The sequence below is a fragment of the Dioscorea cayenensis genome, unplaced genomic scaffold (genome assembly GCF_009730915.1).
Source record: "Dioscorea cayenensis subsp. rotundata cultivar TDr96_F1 unplaced genomic scaffold, TDr96_F1_v2_PseudoChromosome.rev07_lg8_w22 25.fasta BLBR01000114.1, whole genome shotgun sequence".
Lineage (NCBI taxonomy): Eukaryota > Viridiplantae > Streptophyta > Magnoliopsida > Dioscoreales > Dioscoreaceae > Dioscorea > Dioscorea cayenensis.
The window spans coordinates 291,353-308,566 of record NW_024086505.1 but is presented as its reverse complement, the minus strand read 5'-3'; the positions used below and the strand labels follow the sequence as shown (position 1 = coordinate 308,566).

Here is a 17,214-nt window from a genome sequence, read left to right as displayed (position 1 = left end):
AACCTGCATAAAAGTACATAAATACACACGTATTAGCGCTAAAACATTAAAAAAGTAATTCTCATCATAAAGAAAGAATGCTTCACATTCTTATCGCACAAGCACTTATCAAACTCCCAAATACTTAAGATTTTGCTTGTCCTTAAGCAAAAGTTAAAACATTATATGCATAGATGAAGGGACTATTGGAAGTGCTTGGCCTTAGGTTGACCAAAGCATGTAAAGAAAGCATTCTAATAGTAAAGGAAATTTCAACACTAAATACGAAAAAATCAATGATCTATCTAAAAACTTGAATTAAAAAGGACAACAAACCCGAAATCGTGTAAGTGTGTAAACTTACTCAAGTCAACCCAAAGTATACTCCTCAAAGTTCTAGGTATAAGGGACTTTTTTATCTACAAAGAGTACCAAACATTTTAAAAAGGGTAGTAGCTTCACACATCCTCTAAGGTAGCGCTTTCCAATGCGGCCGCTAAGGTGGCTTTCACACTTTCGAGGTGGTAGCTCTTTCTACCGGGGTGGTAGCTTTCACACATCCCATGAGATAGCTCTTTCCCTCAATAGGGCATAGCTAGTATCCGACTTATGAGAGTAGCTTCATACATCATGGGTGGTAGCTCTTTCCACCCAACAAGCACAATTAAATGATAAAAACACTTTGTTCCATCTTTCTTTTCCATTTTCCATTTTTTTTTTAGTAAAACAACACAAGAAACAAAACTAAAATTGGTCCCTTTAACCTTAGACTTGAGTTTCCAAAAGAGTTTAAAGAGTGAGAAGTGCACAAAATGTTATTCAGGCAAAAATTCCAAAAATTCAGACAAGAACTAGAGCATGAGAACATTCAATGTTAGAAATTCTCCTAAACTCAAGAATACCCTCATTGCAACTAAGGTGAACCGCCATTGGCTATTTGAGCATATATATCAATCAAAATAGTGTAAAAGATTTGTGCACTACGAAACTCCCGGCCCCCCCCCCACACTTAAGTTGTGCATTGACCTCAATGTACACATGCATGCTCACTTATAATGTATATCAATCAAGAATAAATATGGGAGAAGCAATCGAAACAATACTCCCCTGACTCCTAGTGTTGCATTTAATGGAGCTAAATCCTTGTGGGTGATGTTCCAACGGGTTGTGAGGCACACACGGCCAAGTGTCGAAGCACCTTGGCCGTGCCTATGACAAGTTCTCAATTCCCATGATGAGAAGACCAGCTGCACGTATACACAAGGGGGTTCAGTAGAGCTCAATAAAAAAAATAATAAAACTCGAGTATATATAAGATAGAGCAAGAAACATAACTCGAGACAACAAAATGAAAATAAGCTCAGAAGGAAAGTCCTTTACGAGGGATAACATGTCCAAAAATAAAATGCAAGTAAAAATAAAAGCAAGTCAAGTGTCGAGCCACGCTCTGCCTCCTCTGTTCTTTGATCTTTGGATCGAGAAGGTCTTTGGTGGGTCCAATGATGGTGATGCGAGGGGCATTTAGGGAGATGCACGATCGCGAGTACAAAAAGGTGCGGCAGCGTCTCTCTGAAGGATCTGCTGTAAAACGTCGAAACGTGCCATGAACTCTATGAACTGTGCGGCCTGCGTCGCACGCACCTCTGCTATCTCCGCTCATGCCTCAGTGTTCTCTGCCAGTACTACACCTACGGCACTCCCGAGACCATACATAGTGGGGGTGGGTCCTGCAGCCGCCCGGAGGTCCGTCGGGTCTCCATCGGCGATCGGTGAGGCTCGAGGCGGTGAGAAGCCTCTTCATCATCAACCTCATCCTCAGCTATCTCTAGAGTGGGTAGAACCAAGGCATATACGCCCGTCCGTACTCGGCGGATCATACCCATCAATCTCATCATCTCCAGACTCAGGGGAGGAGGAGTACTCATCCTCTTAGCCCCGTGAATCACGTCCAAGAGGCCCATGCCCATGACTAGTCTAGTAATGTAGGGGTCTGAGAAGATCACTCCCAATCTAGCATAATGCCCCTAATGATGAATGTACTATGCAAGGATGTGCCCCAGATGAATCAGTATGCGCTGCACCATCAAATACAGATAAAAAAGCTCCTGCCAGCTCAAAACACATGTGCTGTCACCACGGCCAATCACCGACCTACTCATAATGGCGTCTAAATATCGGTAGGCAAGATGGGAAAGGCACGTGGTGTTGGACGCCCCCGGCTCGTACTGACCCTGACCACACTGCACTCGGTAGGCTCTCTGAGGGGTCAAAGCTCCAGGATAATCAGTCGGTAGCTGAGAATGTTGCTCAGTGTCCGAACCGAAGTCTTGACAGACGCACAAAATGATCCTGATGCTCAGGAATAGTGAAACTCATGCCCTCGGACTCGGAGGATGACTCCCGCGGCCATTTCTCTGCTTGCTTCTTTGACCTAGGTGCCATATCCTGCAAATTTTCAAAGGAAATCAATCAAACAAGCTGGATAAATGATGCTGCAGAAATCCACATGGTCGTGGGGAATTTTCGCACGCCCATGTGGATCAACAAGGCGTGAAGAACCGCACGGCCGCGCCTCAAAAATCCAACAAAACACTTCTAAAACTCTTCTAACTTCATTCTAAGCATGCTCATACACTCTAATTGCAAAAACGAAGCATTCTTAGCAAGTTCATCGATTAAGAATTGGAAAAGAAAATCAAAGATAGGGGCTTACCGATGAGTTGAGATGATGAGAATAGGAATAGGCCAGAAAACCAAGTAAAAATCTTCCAAAATCGGCAGTACGAGGTCGGAAAACAATGCTAGAGTATTCTGAAGAGAGTGGAGAGGATGTAGATGAAGAGAAACAAGTCTTTTTTAAAAAGAACTCATGCCCTTGGAGTTCTGTATATCTGCACGGGCGTGCAGAAATTCCACATGCCCGTGTGTCTCCACAATGGAGAGCCACAAGGCTAGACGCACTCCCCTGTGTACTGTCGGGATAGCTCTTGTTGTCTCTGAAAACACTCGTACGGGCGTGTGGAAATTACCCACGCCCGTGCTCCCGACGCACAAGGGAAGCCGCACATCCCTGTGTGCTCTCTGTCCAACTGAGAGAAAATCACAAAGTGTTTTGCTAGCCCATGCGGAAATTCCGTACGACCGTGGACAATCACAGGCCCAACTCATAGGGGCATTCGCACGCCCCTGTGCGCTCTCGGGATGGAGAAGGGATCGTCTGCAGAAATCCGTACGGGTGTGCGGAAAATAGACACGCCTGTGCGTTGGTCACAAGGTTTCCCACAGGGGCGAGTCCACGCCCCTGTGTGCTCTCGGGAAAAATTCCCAAGTTTCTGCAGAACAACGCACGCCAGTGCGGTAATTCTGCACGACCATGCGATAATCGCAAGGTCACTCACAGGGACGAGTCCACGCACCTGTGGCTTCTCTGGATGAGCTCGTAATACAACCCGACGGGCATGTGGAAATTCCACACGCCCGTGCGTTTTCTCTGGATGACTTGAAAAACTCTGCAGGCTCTACAAAAATTTTCTGAACGCATTTACACATTCAGAACCTGCTCTTTTATTCAACAATTACCAGTGAAAAACAATACAAACAAGCTCAAACGAATAAATCTTCCCCAAATCCACATGAAAACACACGATGACATAGAAATCCACCAAAATGAAAATAGCACAAGCATCTAAACATGAATACACCAACACTTAACAAGTTATTTATGCAAAACTAAACTATGACTTGGAAAAATAGTAAACTTTTGGGTTGCCTCCCAAGAAGCGCTTGTTTAACATCACTAAGCTTGACATACCTTGTCTTAACTCACGGGGGTTCATAGATGAAAGTTGCCCTCTTACCCATGGTTTGAAAGCATGATGAGCAAAGTCTCTTGAGAGTAGAGGGTGAATTGTCAGGCTTGGGACTACCAAGAAATGGTTCATCGTTCGGTTCACGCATACCTCTAACAGTCTAGCAGTATTTCTGGTGGCGTCTCCTTGTGATCTTCATCTTCTGGAGCACCTTCTTCAAGATCCCCGGGGTAGACGGTACTTCCTCAGTCGAACCAAGCATCATTACTTCTTCAATTTCCTCCTATTGGTCGAACAAACCCTCATACATGTCAGGATTGAACATTTCCTACATGTATTCATCAACAATCTCATCAGTAGTGTCTAGAAAATACAAAGTATCATCAAAATCAAGAGAATGCCGTATGGCTTCAGCAAGGCGGTATGTGAACTTGTCATCTCTGACTCTCAAAGTTTGCTCCACACCGTGCATGTCAATCAATTCTCTGGAAGTCCACAAGAATGGTCTCCCAAGTGTCAAGGGTACATCCGCATCCTCATCGACGTCTAGCACTACAAAGTCAACTGGAAAAATGTACTTGTCCATCTTGACAAGTACGTCTTCAATAATGCCCCTCGGATGTCGCATCATTCGGTCCGCCAATTGCAAAGTCATTCAAGTGGGCCTAGGCTCACCCAAGCCTAGCTTTTGAAAGAAGATGTATAGCATGACATTAATGCTAGCCCCTGAGTCCGCCAATGCCATTTCTTCACCTAGATTACCAATATTACACGGAATGATGAAGCTTCCTGGGTTTTTCTTCTTCTTCAGCATGTTCTTTTGCAACACCGCCGAGCAAGATGCATCTAAAATCACTAAAGCACTCTCCTCCAACTTCCTCTTATTAGTCAACAAGTCTTTCAAGAATTTCGCATACTTAGGCATTTGAGCTAATGCCTCAACAAAAGGAATATTGATGTGGAGTTGCTTGAACAAACTCAGGAACTTTTTGTACTATTCATCCCCTTGGTCATTCTTCAATCTAGAGGGATAAGGGATTCTCGGCTTGAAAGGTGGGGTTGCCACCTCCTTCTCTTTGCTTGTTCCCTCTTCAACCTCTATAACCTCGGGTGCGTGTTCTTTTGGCTTCTCACTCGGAAGCCTACCTTCAACCTCATGACCACTTCTCAAAGTGATCGCTTTTACATGCTCTCTAGGGTTGGTCTCAGTATTGCTCGGCAAGCTTCCATATGGCCTTTCCGAGAGAGACTTCGTAATCTGCCCCACCTGATTTTCAAGGTTATGCAAAGACGTTGTGTGATTGTGAAGTGTAGCCTCAACTGATTCAAACCTTCTATTTGAAGATTGCAGAAATCTAGTCAAGGCCTTCTCCAAATCATTCATTCGGGTTTCCAAACCTTAAACTCTATTTTCCACGTTCGGGGCTTGTTGTTGTAAACCCGATGGCCCCATGGCCTTTTGTGGACCTTGGTTGCTCCACGAGAAATTGGGATGATTCTTCCAACCTGGATTGTAGGTATTGCTATATGGGTGTCCTTGAGTTCTCAAGCCATTACCTACAAAATCGACGTTCTCAACCGAATAGAGATTGGGCAATCGGAGGGAGCATGTCCTTCACCGCACCCGGTATAATTACTCATGGCCGCCACTCTGTTTGAAGTTAGAAGATCTAACTTCTTACTCTAATTTTCCACTTGGCCCACCAATGAAGTTACCACATCTATCTCATGAAGACCGGCCACCTTTTTCTTCTCCTTGACATTCCATTGGTAGCTGTTTAAGCCCATTTCTTCAATAAGTTGATGGGCCTCATCGGGGGTCTTGCTACCTAAGGAACCTCCTACTGCCGCATCCAAGAGTTGTCTTGTACTCGGATTCAACCCGTTGTAAGAAGTCTGAATAATCATTCACTCCGGGAATCCGTGTTGTGGGCACTTGAGCTCCTTGAACCTTTCCCATGTCTCGAATAGAGACTCCAATTCCGACTATATAAAGGATGAGATCTCATTCCTAAGCTTTGCAGATTTTCTAGGAGGGAAATAACGGGCTAGAAAAACTTCTACCATCTCCTCCCATGTAGTAATCGAGGCTCTAGGTAATGAGTATAGCCACTGCTTTGTTCTCCCTTTTAGGGAAAATGAGAAGCTCTCAACTTGATGGCATCATCCGTCACCCAGTCTATCTTGAGCATATCACACACCTCAAGAAAGTTCTCTATGTGACTGTTTGGATCCTCATCGGCCAAACCATTGAACTATGTAGATTGCTGCAACATGTGGATGAATGGCGACTTTAGCTCAAAATTTTGAGTTGTAATTGGGGGTCAAACAATCCTCGATTGTGTGCCAAAACTGAGGGTCTAGCATAATCAGATAGTGTCCTCTACTGCTCATTCTGTTCTGCCATATTATCTGACCCTTCAACTTCCAAATCAGCTAAATTAGATTGTCTTCCACAGGTCCTTTCCCTTTTCTTCTAAGTGTTCTTTGAAGCTCGGGATCTCCTTCAATCAATATTGAGGGGTTCCCTCGGGTCATCAACCTGAAGTTGCACAAAGGAAAGAAAACAAATCAGAATGATGATAGAAAAGAAAATGTGAAATAGAATGGGTAAAGGAATAGCTAAGGAAACAAAAATGCAAAGTATCTCTAAATGACTATTCCCAGGCAACGACGCCAAACACTTGACAGGGCTCCCCGCAAGTGTACGAAGTTGTCGAAGTAATAAATCTCAGGTTGGTGGGGTATCGTATCCATAGGGAAAAGGGAATAAAAATACTTAATTTTCTTCTTAACTTTATGAAATAATGACTAGTGATGTGTGTGACAAGATTCAATTCTCAAAAGTAAAACAACCTGAAAGAGAGTAAAAGTAAAGAAGAAGGTAAGGCAATCGATAAAGATGGGGTACCCAGGTATTGATCTACCTAGAAAAATCGTTTCAAGTGCAAAAATTCTCTATTATGCTTCCTAACTAATGCAATGGTGAGCCAGGGACAACCTTTAATGCATGGCCCCGAATCTAGGGTTAACCAAGCCTAATCCTTTATATGTCCCGGAGGAGAGGTTGAACAACCTCTCAACCTCGCACTCGTAAGAAGGATTGCATTAAGCTCTGGGGATTCCAAGTGACAAATCTCTTCATAATTGTATACCTAACCCTTGGTCCAGAAGAAAGGTCCCTAACCACAATTAAGCCATAGATGCTAAAATCAGCTCAACGCTTCACTCCGTTGCACTCGCAACTAAGCCCAAGCGAAGGGTCATCCCTTAGCTCATTCGCTCTATTATAGCCGCAAAAAACTCGAGGAACGGAGGTAGAATATATCACACCGGAGGGGAAAGGGGACGCTCCTGTACCTCTCGACTCACCCTCTCAACCCACTCCAATGAAGCTTTGTCTAACTCTCGTGTTGTGTCACTCACTCACAAGGGTTACCACATGAACTCTCAACCCTAGTGTCACTCTAAGGGAGTATTCAAACAATTAAAGATTCAAGATTGGAATTCATAATAATATCAATTAATTGAAAGCATAATAAAAAGATTCAATGAAACTAATACATCCTAGGGTTCACAAATACCCAAATACCCACTAGGGGTTTAGCTCTCCACGGAGTACAATACAAACGATAATGAAATCAAATGTAAAAGAAAACAACCCATAGGAAAATCCCCTCGATAGTCATTGCAATGGTCTTGTGGAGAGTCCTCTACTCGTCACAAGATCCCCTTCTTCGGTTTAAGATACGCCTCGCTGAATCAATCCGACGGAGTCTCCCTTATCAACCTTCTTCCAAAGAGATGATGATGTCGGAGCCATAGAACCTCTCCAAATCCCTAGCCAATACCTCTCAAAACCCTAGCCACAGCCCTCTCTCAAGTTAGGGAAAACATGGAGAAAAAATGTTGAAATCGGCCTTAAATAGGGTTGGAATCGGGATTCCACATGCCCCTGTGGATACTACACATGGTCATGTGGAATTAACGCATGAGTGTGTGGAATTTCCACACACTCGTGTGGCTCCTGTGTTTTGCTCCTTCTTCGGCCGGCTGTGAAAAGTACTGGCTACAGTGATTGCTAGAGTACCTTGCTACAGTAACAACCCAAAATACTCCCGAATCCATGCTTTTATTGAGGTAACGTAAACGGGCACAAGTTCACATCGTAGATCATCTTGGTTGTTCAATAAATGGTCACATTGGTGGAGATCTTGCTAAATATGCACAAGCCAGAATACTTGGATGTAACTGCCTTTGTGCCCCTCCGAATTATAGCCTTAGGTCGAATACAAGGAGGTTGGCACACATTCTAGCATTCTAAACCCGACTCATGTCTCCGCGTTTGAGCCTTCTCAAGATATCCTCCAAATAATGCGTAAAACATTCTACAATGGCTTCTTTCACAAATAATCGGCCTCACAACCCAACCTGCATTAAAGTACATAAATACACACGTATTAGCGCAAAAACCTGACAAAAGTAATGCTCATCATAAAGAAAGAATGCTTCACAATCTTACCGCACAAGCACTTATCAAACTCCCCCACACTTTAGCTTTTGCTTGTCCTCAAGCAAAAGTTAAAACATTGTATGCATAGATGAAGGGACTATTAGAAGTGCTTGGCCTTAGGTTCACCAAAGCATGCAAAGAAAGCATTCCAATAGTAAAGGAAATGTCAACACTAAATACGAAAGAATCAATGTTCTAGCTAAAAACTTGAATTAAAAAGGACAACAAAACAGAAATTGTATAAGTGTGTGAACTCACTTAAGTCAACCCAATGTATACTCCTCAAAGTTCTAGGTATAAGGGACTTATTTATCAACAAAGAGTACCATATATTTCAAAAAGGGTAATAGCTTCACACATCCTCTAAGGTAGCCCTTTCCAAAGCGGCTCCTAAGGTGGCTTTCACACTTTCGAGGTGGTAGCTCTTTCTACCGGGGTGGTAGCTTTCACACATCCCATGAGATAGCTCTTTCTCTCAATAGGGCATAGCTAGTATCCGACTTATGAGAGTAGCTTCATACATCATGGGTGGTAGCTCTTTCCACCCAACAAGCACAATTAAACGATAAAAACACTTTATTCTTTCCTCTTTTCCTTTTTCCATTTTTTTTAGTAAAGCAACACAAGAAACAAAACTAAAACTGGTACCTTTAACCTTAGACTTGGGTTTTCAAGAGAGTTTAAAGAGTGAGAAGTGCACAAAATGTTATTCGGGCTAAAATTTCTAAAAATTCAAGTAAGAACTAGAGCATGAGAACATTCAATGTTAAAAATTCTCCTAAACTCAAGAATACCATCATTGCAACTAAGGTGAACTGCCATTGGCTATTGATAAGTGATTGTGCGATATGGATGCGAAGCGTTCATTCCTTATGTTGAGCATTATTTTTCTCAGGTTTTGACACTAATATATGTGTTTTTATGTTACTTTTATGCAGGTAGGGTTGTGAGGCAAGTATGAAGGAAAGAAGTCAATGTGGATTACAATTCACCGATTTTGGAGGAAATCTTACTAAAGTTCAAACGCGAAAACATAGGTCGATGTGAGATGCTAGAGTTTGTGACAACCTCCTCGTATTCAAGTTGGCACATCCATTTGGACGGGCACAAAGGCAGTCACACTCGGGCATTCCGACTTATGCACATAGAATAAGAGCTTCACCAATGTGCCTATCATTGAAGATGCAAGTGATCCACGATGTGAACGTGTGCCCGTTTACGTTACTCCAATGAAAGTATGGATTCGGGAAGTTATTCAGGTTGGACATTGTAGCAGAGCACCGTAGGAACAAGGTAGAAAGTACTGTAGTAGCACTGTTCGTAGTCGGCCGAGAAAATAGGAGTTCAGAGGATCCACACGGGCGTGTGGAAATTATCCACGCCTGTGTGGAAATTCCCCACGGGCGCGTGAAGCATCCGCGCCCGTGTAGTCACGCGATTCCAGCCCTATTTAAAAGCTTAATCAGCCCTTATTTTAGTATTCTTTTCTCCATCTTTTTCCTAACTTGAGAGAGGGCTTCCTTGGGGGTGATGTTCCAACAGCTTGTGAGGCACACACGGCCAAGTGCTGAAGCACCTTGGCCGTGTCTATGCCAAGTTCTCAATTCCCATGATGAGAAGACCATCTGCATGTATACATGATAAGTGCTTGTGCGATATGAATGCGAAGCGTTCATTCCTTATGTTGAGCATTACTTTTCTCAGGTTTTTACATTAATATGTGTGTTTTTATGTTTCTTTTACGTAGGTAGGGTTGTGAGGCCGAGTATGAAGGAAATAGGCCAATGTGGATCATAATGCACTTATTTTGGAGGAGATCTTGCTAAAGTTCAAACGCGAAGACATAGGATAGGTGTGAGATGCTAGAGTGTGTGCCAACCTCCTCGCATTCGAGTGAGCACATCCATTTGGAGGGGCACAAAGGCAGTCACACTCGAGCATTCCGACCTATGCATATAAGAACAAGAACCCCATCAACATGTATATCATTGAAGAAGCAAGTGATTCAAGACGTGAATGTGTGCCCGTTTACGTTACCCAGATGAAAGTATGGAATTGGGAAGTTATTCAGGTTGAAGACTGCAACAGTGCATTGTAGCAGCACTGTAGCAATTATTGTAGCAGTACTGTTCACAGCCGGCCGAGAAATCAGAGAAACAGAGACTCCACACGGGCGTGTGGAAATTATCCACGCCCGTGTGGAAATTCTGCACGGGCGCGTGTATCGTCTACGCCCGTGGAGTTGCCCGATTCAGCCCCGATTTTGGTATTCTTTTCTCCATCTTTTCCCCAACTTGTGAGAGGGCTTCGGCTAGGTTTTCGAGGGGTATTGGCCAAGGTTTTGGAGAGGTTCTATGGCTCCGGCATCGTGATTCCATTAGGAAGAAGGTTGGTAGGGGAGCTTCAATCGAGGCGTATCCTATACCGGACGAAGGAATCTTTGGACGACGAGTAGAGGACTTTCCACAAGGCCATCGACACGACCATCAAGGGGGTTTCTTTATGGATTCATTACTTTTGCATTCAATTTCTTTGATTGTACTTAGCTCCATGGATAGCTAAACCCTTAGTGGGTACTTGGGTGATTGTGAACCCTAGGATGTATTCGTTTCTTTGAACTTCTTTATTATGCTTTCAATAAATTGATGTTTATTGTGAGTTCCAACCTTGAATGCTTGATTGTATGAACATTTCCCCTAGAGTGACACTAGGGTTGAGAGTTCTTGTTGGTAACCTTGTGAGTGAGTGACACACCACGAGTGTTAGACAAAGCTAGGTTGGAGAGGGTTGAGAGGGTGAGTCGAGAGATACAGGAGAGTCCCCTTTCCCCTCCGGCATGATAGATTCTACCTCCGTTCCTTGAGTTCTTTGAGGCCATAATAGAGTGAATGGTCTAAGGGATGAACTTCCGCTGGGGCTTAGTTGCGCGTGCAACAGAGTGAAGCGATGAGGTGATCTTAGTATCTAGGGCTCAATTGTGGTTAGGGACCTTCCACCTTGACCAAAGGGGTTAGGTCTATATTAAGGGAAGAGATTTATCACTTGGAATCCCATGAGCTCATTGCAACTCTATACGAGTGCGAGTGTTGAGATTGTTCGATTTCTCCTCCGGGACATGTATAGAGTTAGGCATAGTTGACCTTATATTTGGGACTATGTAATTAAGGATTTCCATGACTCACCATTGCATTGATTAGGAAGCATAATAGAGGATTCTTGCACTTGAAACAATTATCCTAGGCGAAGCATTATCCGGGTACCCCATCTTTATCGATTGCCTTATCCTCTTCTTTACTTTTGCTATCTTACTTGTTGCTTTTATTATTGAGAATTGAATCATTATCACACTCATCATGATTGATCTTTTACATAGCTAAGAATCAAATTAAGTATTTTTATTCTCTACTCCCTGTGGATTCGATACCCGCTCACCCGGGATTATTACTTCGACAAACCCGTGCACTTGCGGGATATACGCAAGGAGACCTTGTCAGCTATGTGAGCATATATATCAATCAAAATAGTGTAAAAGATATGTCCACTATGAAACTCCCCCCACCCCCCCACACTTAGGTTATACATTGACCTCAATGTACACATGCAAGTTCACTTATAATGTATATCTGACAAGTTCCCCTTGCGTATATCCCGCAAGTGCACGGGTTTATTGAAGTAATAATCCCGGATGAGCAGGTATCGAATCCACAGGGAATAGGGAATAATAACACTTAATCTGCTTCTTAGCTATGTGAAAAATCAGTAATGATAAGTGTGACAATGATTCAATTCTCAAAAGTAAAAACAACAAGTAAGAGAGCACGAGCAAAGGATGAGGTAAGGCAATCGATAAAGACGGGGTACTCGGATAATGCTCCACCAAGGACAATTGTTTCATGTGCAAGAACCCTGTATTATGCTTCCTAATCAATGCAATGGTGAGTCATGGAAATCCTTAAATACATAGTTCCAAATCTAAGGTTAACTATGCCTAACTCTATACATGTCCCGGAGGAGAGATTAGATAACCTCTCAACCTCGCACTCGAATAGAGTTGCAATGAACTCTAGGCATTCAAGTGATAAATCTCTTCCTAATTATAGACCTAACCCTTTAGTCCAGGTGGAATATCCCTAACCACAATTAAGCCCTAGATACTAAGATCACCTCAACGCTTCACTCTGTTGCACGCGCAACTAAGGCCCACCGGAGGGTCATCCCTTTGACCATTCACTCTATTATGGCCGCAAAGAACTCGAGGAATGGAGGTAGAATCTATCATGCAAGAGGGGAAAGGGGAAGCTCCGTGCACTCTCGACTCACCTCTCAACCCTCTCCAACCTAGCTTTGTCTAACGCTCGTGGTGTGTCACTCACTCACAAGGTTACCAACAAGAAATCTCAACCCTAGTGTCACTCTAGGGGAAATGTTCATACAATCAAGCATTCAAGGTTGGAACTTAAAACAAACATCAATTAATTGAAAGCATAATAAAGAGATTCAATGAAACAAATACATCCTAGGGTTCACAAATACCCAAGTACCCACTAGGAGTTTAGCTCTCCATGGAGCTAAGTACAATCAAAGAAATAGAATGTAAAAGCAATGAATCCATAGAGAAACCCCCTCGATAGTCGTGACAATGGTCTTGTGGAAAGTCCTCTACTCGTCGTCCAAGGATTCCCTTGTCCGGTATACGATACGCCTCGACGGAAGCTCCCCTACTAACCTTCTTCCAAAGGAATGACGATGTCGGAGCCCTAGAACTTCTCCAAAACCCTAGCCAATACCTCTCAAAATCCTCGCCAAAACCCTCTCTCAAGTTTGGGAAAAGATGGAGAAAAGAATACTGAAATCGGGGCTTAAATCGGCTTTAAATAGGGCTGGAATCGGGTATCCACACGGTCCTGTGGATTTTTCACACGCCCATGTGGAATTTCCTCACAGGTGTGGGTTATTTCCACACGCCCGTGTGGATTCTCTGGAATTGTGATTTTCGGCCGGCATATACTCATCACCCTCATCCTCAGCTATCTCTGGAGTGGGTAGAACCATGGCATATACCCCTGTCCGTACTCAGCGGATCATACACATCAATCTCATCGTCTCCAGACTCAGGAGAGCAGTAGTACTCATCCTCTCAACCCCGCGAATCGCGTCCAAGAGGCCCATGCCCATGACTAGTCTCGTAATGTAGGGGCCCGAGAAGATCACTCCCAATCTAGCATAATGCCCCTGATGATGAATGTACTCTGCAAGGATGTGCCCCAGATGAATCGGTATGCGCTGCACCATCGAATACATTTATAAAATCTCCTGCCGACTCAGAACACCTGTGCTGTCACCACGCCCATTCACCGACCGACTCATAATGGTGTGTAAATATCGGTAGGCAGGTTAGGAAAGGCACTTGGCCTTGGACACCCATGGCTTGTACTGACCCTGACCACATAGCACTCGGTAGTCTCTCTGAGGGGGTCAAAGCTCCAAGATAATCAGTCAGTAGCTAAGAATACTCCTCAGTGTCTGTGAATGCCTCCTCGTATAGCCCAAGCAAGACTGAGAACTGTGTGATGCTCATGAAGTGGTGATATCCAAACGCTCTGGATTAGATGGCGTCCAAGCTGTCGAATCTCTCATACGATCTATCAAACTCAAATGATGACAAAACCTCCGGTGTGAGCTCACGAATGGCTAGCTCTCTAGTCGTCAATAACTGACTCCACCCCCCTACAGAAATAAGGTCCTCGACCTCTTTAGAAAATTCATCCCCCTGCTGTAACTCTCAGAGTATGCTGTTGTCCAGATACCGAGTCTGTCGGAACCGAAGTCTCGACAGAAGCACAAAACGAGCATGATGCTCGAGAATAGCGAAACTCATGCCCTTGGACTCGGAGGATGACTCCCGCGGCAGTTTCTCTGCTTGCTTCTTTGACCTAGGTGACATATCCTGCAAATTTTCAAAGGAAATTAGTCAAACAAGCTGGATAAAAGATGCTGCAGAAATCCACACGGTCGTGGGGAATTTCTGTACGACCATGTGGATCCACAGAGCGTGAAGAACCGCACGCCCGTACCTCAAAAATCCAACCAAACACTTCTAAAACTCTTCTAACTTCATTCTAAGTATGCTAATGCACTCTAATTGCAACAACAAGGCATTCTTAGCAAGTTCATCGATTAGAATCAAGAATTGGCAAAGAAAATCAAAGATAGGGGCTTACGGACGAGTTGAGATGAGGAGAATAGGAATAGGCCAGAAAACCAAGTAAAAATCTTCCAAAATTGACAGTACAAGGTCAGAAACCAATGCTAGAGTATTTTGAAGAGAGTGGAGAGGATGTCGATGAAGAGAAACAAGTCTTCTTTAAAAAGAACTCGCACCATTAGAGTTCTGTATATCCGCACGGGCGTGCAGAAATTCCAAATTCCCGTGTGTCTCCACATTGGAGATCCATAGGGGTAGACACGCGTCCCTGTTTACTCTCAGGATAGCTCTTGCTGTCTCTGAAAACACTTGCACGGGCGTGTGGAAATTACCCATGCCTGTGTGCCTGACCCACTGGGGAAGCCGCACGCCCCTGTGCGCTCTCTGTCCAACTGAGAGAAAATCAATAACTGTTTCACACGCCCGTGCAGAAATTCCGCACCGCCGTGGACAATCACAAGCCCAACTCACAGGGGCATTCGCACGGCCCTGTGCGGTCTTGGGATGGAGAAGGGATCATCTGTAGAAATCCGCACGGGCGTGCCGAAAATACCCACGCCCGTGCGTTGGTCACAAGGTTGTCCACAGGGGAGAGTGCACGCCCTTGTGTCCTCTCGGGAAAAATTCCCAAGTTTCTGTAGAACAACGCACGCTCGTGCGGTAATTCTGCACGGTCGTGCAATAATCGCAAGGTCGCTCACAGGGGCGAGTCCACGCCCCTATGCCTTCTCTGGATGAGCTCGTAATACAACCCCACGGGCGTGTGCAAATTCCACACGCCCGTGCGTTTTCTCTGGATGACTTGAAAAACTCTGCAGGCTATGCAAAAATTTTCTAAACATGTTTACACATTCAGAGCCTGCTCTTTTATGCAACAATTACCAGTGAAAAACAATAGAAACGATCTCAAACGAATTAATCTTCGCCAAATCCACATGAAAACACACGATGACACAGAAATCCACCAAAATGAAAACAACACAAGCATCTAAACATGAACACACCAACACTTACCAAGTTATTCATGCAAAACTAAACTATGACTAGGAAAAATAGTAAAGACTTGGGTTGCCTCCCAAGAAGCGCTTGTTTAATGTCACTAAGCTTGACGTACCTCATCTTACCTCACGGGGGTTAATAGATGAAAGTTACCCGCTTACCCATGGCTTGAAAGCATGATGAGCAAAGTCTCTTGAGAGTAGAGGGTGAATTATCAGGCTTGGGACTACCTAGAAATGGTTCATCGTTCGGTTCACGCACACCTCCAACAATCTTGGAGTGTTTCCTTGGCCTCTTCATCTTCCGGAGCACCTTCTTCAAGATCCTCGGGGTAGATAGTACTTCTTCAGTCGAACCAAGCATCATTACTTCTTCAATTTCCTGCATGTATTTATCAACAATCTCATCAGTAGTGTCTAGAAAATACAAAGTATCATCAAAATCAAGAGAATGCCGTATGGTTTCAGCAAGGCAGTATGTGAGCTTATCATCTCCGACTCTCAAAGTTAGCTCCCCACCGTCCATGGAAATCAATGCTTTGGAAGTCCACAAGAACGGTCTCCCAAGTATCAAGCGTACATCCTCATCCTCATTGACGTCTAGCACTACAAAGTCAACCAGAAAAATGTACTTGTCCACCTTGACAAGCACGTCTTCAATAATGCCCTTGGATGTCGCACCGTTCTATCCACCAATTACAAAGTCATCCGAGTGGGCCTAGGCTAGCCCAAGCCTAGCTTTTGAAAGAAGATGTATGGCATGACGTTGATGCTAGCCTATGAGTCCACCAATGCCATTTCTTCACCTAGATTGGCAATATTATAAAGAATGATGAAGCTTCCCGTGTCTTTCTTCTTGTTCGGCATGTTCTTTTGCAACACCGCCGAGCAAGATGCATCTAAAATCACTAAAGCACTCTCCTCCAACTTTCTCTTGTTAGTCAACAAGTCTTTCAAGAATTTCACATACTTAGGCATTTGAGCTAATGCCTCAACAAAAGGAATATTGATGTGGAGTTACTTGAACAAACTCAGGAACTTCTTGTACTATTCATCCCCTTGGTTATTCTTCAATCTAGAGGGATAAGGGATTCTCGGCTTGAAAGGTGGGGTTGCCACCTCCTTCTCTTTGCTTGTTCCCTCTTCAACCTCTATAACCTCGGGTGCGTGTTCTTTTGGCTTCTCGCCCGGAAACCTACCTTCAACCTCACGACCACTTCTTAAAGTGATCGCCTTTACATGCTCTCTAGGGTTGTTCTTGGTATTGATCATCAAGCTTCCATGTGGCCTTTCCGAGAGGGACTTCGCAATCTGCCCCACCTGATTTTCAAGGTTATGCAAAGATGCCGTGTGATTGTGATGTGTAGCCTCAACTGATTCAATCCTTGTATTTGAAGATTAAACAAATCTAGTCAAGGCCTTCTCCAAATCATTCATTCGGGTTTCCAAACCTGAAACTCTGTCTTCCACGTTTGGGGCTTGTTGTTGGAAACCCGATGGCCCCATGGCCTTTTGTGGACCTTGGTTGCTCCACGAGAAATTGCTATGATTCTTACAACCTTGATTGTAGGTATTTCTATATGGGTTTCATTGAGTCCTCATGCCATTTCCTACAAAAATAACGTTCTCAACCAAAGGTGCATCACCAATAGAGATCGGGCAATCAGAGGGAGAATGTCCTCCTCCACACTCAGTGCAAGTACTCACGAC

The 17,214-nt window shown here is 44.0% G+C and overlaps 1 pseudogene; it reads left to right on the top strand.

The window, feature by feature from the left end:
• The first annotated feature begins 5,706 nt into the window (after positions 1-5,706).
• Positions 5,707-5,807, top strand: LOC120253547 (annotated as a pseudogene).
• The last annotated feature ends 11,407 nt before the right edge of the window (positions 5,808-17,214 follow it).